This window comes from Coffea eugenioides, chromosome 10 (genome assembly GCF_003713205.1).
Source record: "Coffea eugenioides isolate CCC68of chromosome 10, Ceug_1.0, whole genome shotgun sequence".
In the NCBI taxonomy this organism is placed as follows: Eukaryota; Viridiplantae; Streptophyta; class Magnoliopsida; order Gentianales; family Rubiaceae; genus Coffea; species Coffea eugenioides.
Genome location: NC_040044.1, coordinates 21,072,738 through 21,081,994, shown reverse-complemented (window position 1 = coordinate 21,081,994; position 9,257 = coordinate 21,072,738).

The following is a 9,257-nucleotide window of genomic DNA, read 5'->3' as shown; positions in this document are numbered from 1 at the left end:
GGTGTTCGGTGGGTGTACAAGTGGAGTTCTACGGACCTTATGTATGGTCGACGGAGTGTCGACAGGAGGTCACGCATGGCAACAACTTGGCTTTGGAGCCACCTGTATCCTTATCATGTGATGTTACTTTTCTGCTTTTGCTTTACTCTTATTGTGTAACTGTTACGTGAAATTTACGCTTTCGCCCCTGTTTACTTACTAAGCATATAGCTTACCCCATTCCTTTTGTTTTCCTTAGCAGGGGCCGACGCGGGGACTTTTGGCTCGTATACTAGTATAGTTAGTTTGGCTTGTATTAGTTGAACAGTTAGGATGTTTGTTTTTGTTTTGGTGGTTTGACTCGATACTTTTGGAGAATGTAATTATAACTCTTTTGGGTTTGTATATATTGTATTTAGTGCTCTTTCGAACTTTAAGTTTTGAGTCCTGGCGCGAGCTAGGCAGGCGGCCCGCCGATACCCTTGGGTTCGCCCTTGGGAGAAGTGGGGTCGTCACATTGCTGTTCAACTATTTCACTTCTTTCCTCTCTCGGTTCGTGCATCGGTTCTTGTGCCTGTCTACCCCCACGGCCACGGCTAGAACCGCGTCCTCGGGTAGTTCCACGTCATTGACTCCGCCTACCCTCCATACCTCTTTTGAACAATAGCCTATATAAGTATAAGCAAAATAAAGTAACTATAAAGTTCGATAAAAGTATTGTCAAATCATAAAACACATTGAAAAACATACTTTCTTTATATACATAGCGTAGTAATTCGCATATCCTATGGGACATTAACCCTAGATATTGCTCAAGAACTACACTTAATCAAAACTATCGTACACGTGAATCATAAGGGTTCCACATCTCACTAATATCTTCAATATCTCAAGTCCAGATTATTCGTATTTCCCGTACCTTGGCTTTCGCCATCCAAACTTATCATAATAGTACTCGAGATATCGATTTATCATAAAGGTATCACTCTTTGGTACTCGGGTACAAGAATCCAAAAATGTGATAATTCACCACTCGAACTGGCCAGGTTCAAGAGAAAATCAACCACTTCTGAGATTTCTACCCAACATACATATCTAATGTCCCCAACAATAGACATTTGTTACACACTTAATAAGCCAATTCCCACAGTCCGAGAACCTTCTCCAGGCACGAGTTTGATAAGAGTTTTGATACCATCTGTGACGGCCTCACCTCCCTCTGGGGCGTACCCTAGGGTTTAGCGGACTGCCTGCCCAACTCTCGCCAGGACTCACTCACTCACATCAAATAAAATAGGTTGCAACCTCAATAATAAACGAAATAATAGTTTCCAGATTTGGCACATACAACTACATGCATTTCTATCTCAACCACCCATACAATCCCAAATACATCAAAAGATTTAAGTTCTCAATACTGTTCATCTCAGTCCGTATCTTTTGATGATTACAAAACAAATGGATGTTACTAATATTTCCTAAATAGATATTTTCAGATTTGGAGCAAAACAGGCTAACATATACTGAAGCATAAGTCGGATGCACAAAAAGTCTGCATCGGCCGTCTGACAACCTTTGAGTAACTTCGGACGCATAAGAAACTCACTCTCGGACGTTCGAAAATAATAAGTCGAGTTCTATAAACTCACTGACCTCGTTCGGACGTACAACACCTGATTACCGGACGTCCGACAAACATTATGACACTTCAGACGCAAAGCATTGAAGCACCGGACGTCCTAAACATTTCAAGAAATCTTCTTGAACTCACTGTCTGCGATCGGACGCAAAAAACTAGCCTATTGGACGTCTGACGCCACCAACGACTAGTTAACTCTTCAGCTGCCTTTTATCCGTTAGCAGCATTAATTGAATTACTTTTTGGTCTCTTATAAATAGAGCAAAGTCAACCACTGAAAAATAACTTTTGCACATTGAAACTACATCAGATCTTGAATGATTCAAGTGTGAGAATACTCCAAAAAGAAGATTTGTACTCTTAGTTGTGTAACTTTTGATAAGTTTTTCAAGTGTGTTACAACTTCTTCAATAGTGTAGTTTTGTGAGGGTTATTCGAGTGATAGTAAAACTTCCTTGCTTGACCAAGTGTTGCTTGGGGTTAGGAGGAAGTGATCCTTCCTTTGCACACAAGAAATTGGTTGTAAGTTGATCAACTTGAAGAAGTTTGCTATATAAAGTGATATTCAAACTCAAGTGGAGTTTGAACTTGGTTTGTTGTTCTATCTTCTTACTTACTGTCTTACAATACAAATTATCTATCTCTTCTACTCCCAACCACTTGTGCTTATTCATCAATTGTTCCATTGTGTGGTCCTTTAGAAAAAGAGGGCAAGTTCTAGAAAAAGTAACTCATATCTTGGTTAGTTTTTAAATCACCTAATTCACCCCTCCTCTTAGGTTGTCTTTGATTCTTACAATTGGTATCAGAGTTTGGTCTCGTAGAGATTAATCTCAATCGGCTTTGGAGTAAAAATAACAACCAACAATGCCATGTTCTTTGAGGGACAATCAGTCACTAGACCTCCAATGTTCAATGGATCAAATTATGTGAGTTGGAAGGAGAGGATGATTTTACAATCTATTGATATTGAGCTGTGGTTTATTGTCAATGAAGGTCCATATGATGCCTCTATTATTGATGAAAATACTAATAGGCCGAGACCAAAAACAAGAAGTGAGCTGACTGCTGAAGATAGAACTCATCTCACTCTAAATGCCAAGGCGATGAATGTACTATACAGTGCTTTAGATTCAAATGAGTCTATTAGAGTCAAGGGCTGCAGATCTGCAAAAGAGATTTGGGATAAATTTAGAGAAATTCATGAAGGAAGTGAGAATATGAGAAAACAGAAGAAGTCCATTCTGGTCACTAAGTATGAATCTTTTAAAATGGAACCTCATGAAAACATTGACAAGATGCATTGTAGATTCAATGATCTTATTAAGGATTTAGAAGTGTTTGAGAAGGATTACTCTCTAGGTGAGAAAAACAGAAAAATTCTGAATGCCTTATCGAAGGATTGAGAGAGTAAAGTGACTGCCATTAAGGAAGCCAAAGATCTAAATACCTTACCTATTGAATCTCTTATTAATTCACTGATTTCTTATGAGTTAAAACTCAAGTTCAAGGTGCAGGAAGAAGAAGACACAAGGGTGAGAAAGAATATTGCTCTAAAGGCTTCACAAGATGAAGATGATACAGCTTCCCTGGTTAGAGATGACATGGAAGGTGATGACAGTGATATTGCACTCATCACACGAGGCTTCAAAAGAATACTCAACAAGAGAAGATTCAGGAAAGGTGAACCTAGCAATTCCTTTCCAAATCAGTCCAACAACTTGAAAAACAAAGGGAATCTAGAGTTCAACAAAAAATAAACTGATAAGTACTTTGAATGCGGCCAACCTGGACACTATGCAAATGAGTGTCCAATGAAGAAAAAGAAGGAGAGCAAAGTTGAACGAAAATCAAAATTCAACAATTTTCAGATTACCTAGAATGACTGCAATTCAGAAGGTGAAGTTGAAGAAGAAGAGGAATATGTCCAAGTGGCTTTCATGGCCATTGGTGATGAAGAGGTAACCATGTGTAACTCTCAAACTGATAGTGATAGTGAATTTGATGATGATGTTAATTCATTTTTGAAAAAAATGCACAACAGTTTGAAAGAATCCTATGTTAGAAACAAGGAATTAAAACAGAAAATAACTTTCTGATACAAGACAATGCAAGCCTTTTTCGACAAAATAAATGTCTGAGAAATGAAAATGAGAACCTGAAAAGGATTGAAAATGTTTTGCATGCTGAACTTGATAGAAAAATAAACTTCTGTAACATGCTTAAAAATGAACAAAGTAACTTGAAAAGTAAAATGGATGATCTTAGTCAGATGTTTCAACATAAGAAACAAAACTGTTTTCAAAGGAATGACGTAAAACCTCATTTTGGTACTTATCAGATAAGGCTGAATCAAAATGCAAATGAGTTTGCTATCCATAGGAAAAGGCAAGTCAGATTTATTAGACCTGTTCATTTAAATAATTCTTTAACTGAATGTAGCTTCTGTTGTCAATTTGGCCACATAAAAAGTAATTGTTATGTTAGGAAAAATATGAGAAATGGCATGAGATGCATGTGGATGGTTAGACATAATGCTAACTCTCAAGAACCCAAAAAGTAAAGGGTACCAAATATTATCTTGTGGATCTCTGTGTAGGTGAACCTGGTGAACATTGTTAAGAAATCAAAGTAATTCATAGATAGTGGATGCTCAAGACATATGACTGATGATACATCACAGTTCATCAAGCTCAAACCAAAAGCAAGCGAAAAGGTAACTTTTGGAGATGACAACAAAGCCAAAACTATTGGAATTGGTGATGTTGGTAAGAATGGTCAAACCTTTGTTCACAATGTTCTTTTAGTTGACAATTTGAGCTACAACTTGTTAAGTGTTAGTCAATTGTGTGACAGGAATCTGTTTGTGTTATTTAAAAAGCATGAATGCCTTGTTGTTGACTCAAAATTCAACACTGTCTTCAAAGGAAAAAGAGTAAATGACATTTATGCAGCTATCCTTGAAAAAGTTGATTCCTCTAGCCTTAGTTGTCTCAAAGCAGCAAATGAGGACCCCTGGCAATGGCATAAAAGGCTCTGTCATTTCAATGTGGATTTGCTAAAAGAAATTTTTAAAAAGGAACTTGTTAGAGAGCTTCCAAAAATCAAATTTGAAAAAGACCGAATCTGTGATACTTGCCAATTTGAAAAACAAGTCAAGGTATCTTTTAAACCCAAAAAATGTGTTTCTACTACAAAGTCTCTAGAACTTTTACATCTTGATCTATTTGGTCCTATTCAAACCACAAGCCTAGGTGGCAAAAGATTTTGTTTTGTTGTTGTTGATAATTATTCTAGATACACTTGGGTGATGTTTCTTGCACACAAAGATGATGCTTTCAAAAACTTTGTTTCACTATTTGCAAAAGTTCAGAATCTGATTGGTTTAAAAATCATCAAAATAAGGAGTGACAATGACTCAGAATTTTGTTTCTGTGGTTTTCCAGAATTTTGTGATAACAATGGTATTACACATGAATTTTTCATTGCAAGAGTTCCCCAACAAAATGGGGTTGTTGAAAGAAAAAATAGAACTCTTCAAGAGGCTGCTAGAACCATGCTTAGTGAATGTAATTTACCAAAGTATTTTTGGGATGAAGCTATAAACACAGCCTTCTATATCATGAACAGAGTACTTTTAAGATCAATTTTGAGCAAAACTTCCTATGAGCTGTTGTTTAATAAAAAACCTGTTGTTGGATATTTTAAAGTCTTTGGTTGCAGATGCTTCACTCTAAACATCAAGGAATATCTTGGAAAGTTTGATAAAAAATCTGATGAGGAAATTTTCTTGAGATATTGTGAGAATAAGAGAGGTTTTAGAATCTATAATCGTAGGACTCTGGTTATAGAGGAAGTTTTACACATTACTTTTGATGAATTTAATGGTGACACTTCCATGAGTTGTGGTGAAGATGATGATGCAGGTGTCCAAAAAGAACTAAAGAAGCTAACAATCAGTGACCAAGGCACTGCTTTACCAGAAAATGATTCAAAGGAAGATGAAACTCAAGACAGTCCAACTAGGGAAAACAACGACAGAGACACTACCACTCCTAATGATCTTCCAAGAGCCTGAAAATTTATCCAAAACCATCCTAAGGAATTCATCATTGGTGATCCATCCGAAAAGGTCAGAACACGTTCCTCCTCTAGACAACTAATAGATAATTTTGCATTGGTCTCACATTTTGAACCCAAAAATATTGTTGATGCATTGAAAGATAAGAACTGAATTTTAGTTATGGAAGAGGAGTTAAATCAATTTGAAAGGAACAAGATTTAGACATTAGTTGTTAGACCACAAGATCATCTTATCATTGGCACCAAGTGGGTTTTTAGGAACAAAATGAACGACAAAGGTGAGGTAGTAAGAAATAAGGCCAAACTGGTAGCCAAGGGATACACTCAAGAAGAAAGAATAGATTTTGATGAATCATTTGCACCCTTAGCTAGGATAGAATCAATTATAATGTTTTTGGCCTTCGCATGTTATAAGAACTTTAAATTATTTCAAATGGATGTTAAAAGTACTTTCTTAAATGGATTTATAGACCAAGAAATTTATGTTGATCAACCTCCTGGTTTTGAAAATGAAATTTATCCAAATCATATTTTTAAACTCTCAAAAGCCTTGTATGGATTAAAACAAGCTCCAAGAGTATGGTATGAACGTTTGAGTAGTTTTTTGATTGAAAATGATTTTAAAAGAGGCATTGTGGATACTACTCTTTTTACTAAACAAACTTCACGTGATCTTTTAATTGTGCAAATATATGTGGATGATATTATATTTGGTGCTACTAATGAGAGCTTGTGCAAGGATTTTTTCAATATCATGCAAAAAGAGTTTGAAATGAGCATGCTGGGAGAATTAAATTTCTTCCTTGGACTCCAAATGGTTCAAACCCCAGATGGAACATTCATCAATCAAATCAAATACACCAAGGAGCTGCTAAAAAGATTTGGAATGGAGGATTCAAAACAAGTTGGAATACCTATGTGCACATCTACAAAGCTTGACAAGGATGAAGAAGGTACAAAAGTTGATGAAAAGAAGTATAGAGGTATGATTGGTAGTTTGCTTTATTTAACTGTTAGTAGACCTGATATTTTGTTTGCTGTGTGCCTATGTGCTCGTTTTCAGTCTTGTCCAAAGGAATCACATTTGAATACAGTAAAATGAATCCTTAGATATCTAAAAGGAACCTTGAGTTTTGGCCTTTGGTATCCTAAGTGTCATGAACTTCCTCTGTGTGGATTCTTTGATACTGATTTTGGTGGCTGTAGGATAGATAGAAAAAGTACAATAGGTATATGTAACTTTCTTGGAAATTGCTTAGTGTCTTGGTTTAGCAAAAAATAAAATGCTATTTCATTGTCTACAACTGAAGCTGAATATGTTGCTGCTGGTGCTTGTTGTGCTCAATTGTTGTGGATGAAAAACACATTGAATAATTTTGGTTTAGTGTATGATTGTATGCCTATGTATTGTGATAACACTAGTCCCATCAATTTGACAAAAAATCTCATTCAACATTCTAGGACTAAGCATATAGACATAAAACATCATTACATTGGCGATCTTGTCCACAAGGGTAAAATTTGTGTTCAATATGTTTGTTCTAAAGATCAAATTGCTGATATTCTCACAAAAGCCCTTCCACTGGATTAATTTGTGTATCTGAGAACAAAATTGGGCGTTTCAGAAAGAATATTCTAAGATTTTTTTTGGGTCATTCTTTATTGGACGTCCAATGGGTTAGAACGGACGTCCGACAGTGTTCTTCATAACTTTTCCAAAAAAATTTTGGTTCAGACGGTTGTGTCGGACGCTTCACTTCTTTCGGCCATCCAACACTCAAAAATTGGTTCTTATAAAGAAATTCTCTGCGTCATTCAGTTCATTCTTACCCTTTTATCTCGGACGCAACTCTTCACACTCTCTCAAAGTTCAAAATTCAAATTCGTTTCTCCTTGGAACAAGTACCAAGAAATCACTCTGACCGTCACCTTCTCATACCTATTGCGGGTTTATTGCACTTCGTAACTTTCCCCAACCGCCAACTACACTATAAATCCCAATTACTACTCGAAACCCTAATCACAAAAACTCACTCTCTGTGGACTGTTTGTGCATCCATTGTAGTTCATACTGAACTTTGCACCGTTTGATACTCATTCGCATCACATCACACAACACAAACCACATTGCACTTCAATCATGGTGAGGATTAGAGGGGGATCCGTGAGTGCCAGACGCACTTTCATGCTGCGTGACGAAGAGGATGAATATGTTCAAATTGTTGAACCCACCATCAAATCACCCAAGAAGAAAATTGGAAACCGAGGTGGAAAAATGAAACAATCTGCTAGAAAAAAGCACAATGTGCCAACTAGAAAGCCATCTGCTGAACTATCTGATGAGCAGATGGAGGAACATCAATTTGAAGGGTATCCAGTGAGTGACAATGAAGAGGAACCAGTGCAGCCCACCAATGCAGATGTAACAGTAACCAAATCACCCAAGAAAGGAAAAAAGGACTGCCAAAAGAAAGAGCATTGCTCAACCCAAGGAAAAGCAAACTGTTGATCCTTCCGGGGATCAGCAGAATGCAGAAAAAATTGCTGAGAAACCATCTACTAGGAGATCACCAAGGACAAGGTCTGGTGTCCAGAGTGCTACGCAAACTGCTCAGCACAGTGAAAAAAGAAAGTGTTCTGAGCAGCCTGAGACCGAAACTGCTGCTGAACCCACTTCTCTACCCAAGTTCATCGATGATGAAGCCAGAGAAAGGTTTGAATAGATCTCGCAGAAGGGCTTCATCACCCAGAAGACCATTATCCCTTACGAATTCCGTAAGCTTGATCTTGAACCTGTTCTCAACCTGTTTGAATTCCAAAAATGGACCCATCTTTTAACCATTCCAAACACATACTATCTTGACATGCTCCATCAGTTTTTTGCTAATCTTAGGAAAGGCAGATCACATATTGATTTCATTTCTCGTGTCAACTCTGTTAACATTGAACTGAATCCTGACATTGTTAACTCTGTTTTGGAAACCAAAATTGAAAATGGTTTTAAAGGTAAAATTGCAAACTTCTTTTCATACGAAGAATTTCCCTCTGCATACCATCACTTTCATGTTGCAAAATTAATGACCTACTTTGAATCTCACTTTAATACTCCTGCTGAGGCTAGATTGGAGGATCTTAGCCCTCAGAATCTGATTATTTTCACCATAATTTCAAACTTGTTGGTGCCCACTGATGGCCACCGAACTGATGCAAATAAAATGGAACTTTACTTGTTCTACTGTTTTCTGGAAAAAATCTGAATTGATTTTGGTTTTGTCATGTGTAAGTTTCTGCTCAAGATAAGTTCTGACAGTCGTAGGAAACTGTCCTATGAAAAATTTCTGACTCCTATTTTCAATCATTTTGAAATTTCTTTTACTGGCAAATCCCCAAAAGAGAGTGCATCAACTGTGTTTTCAAAGGCTTACTTTGAAAGGAAAAATGTGAAATTTTTTGAGGGTTACTGGTGCTACAAAGAAACTGTCTCTAAGTCTAGGAGAAAAAATCTTCATGAAACCCCTATCACCCGTAAGACTCCTAGTGACCAGTCAATGTATGT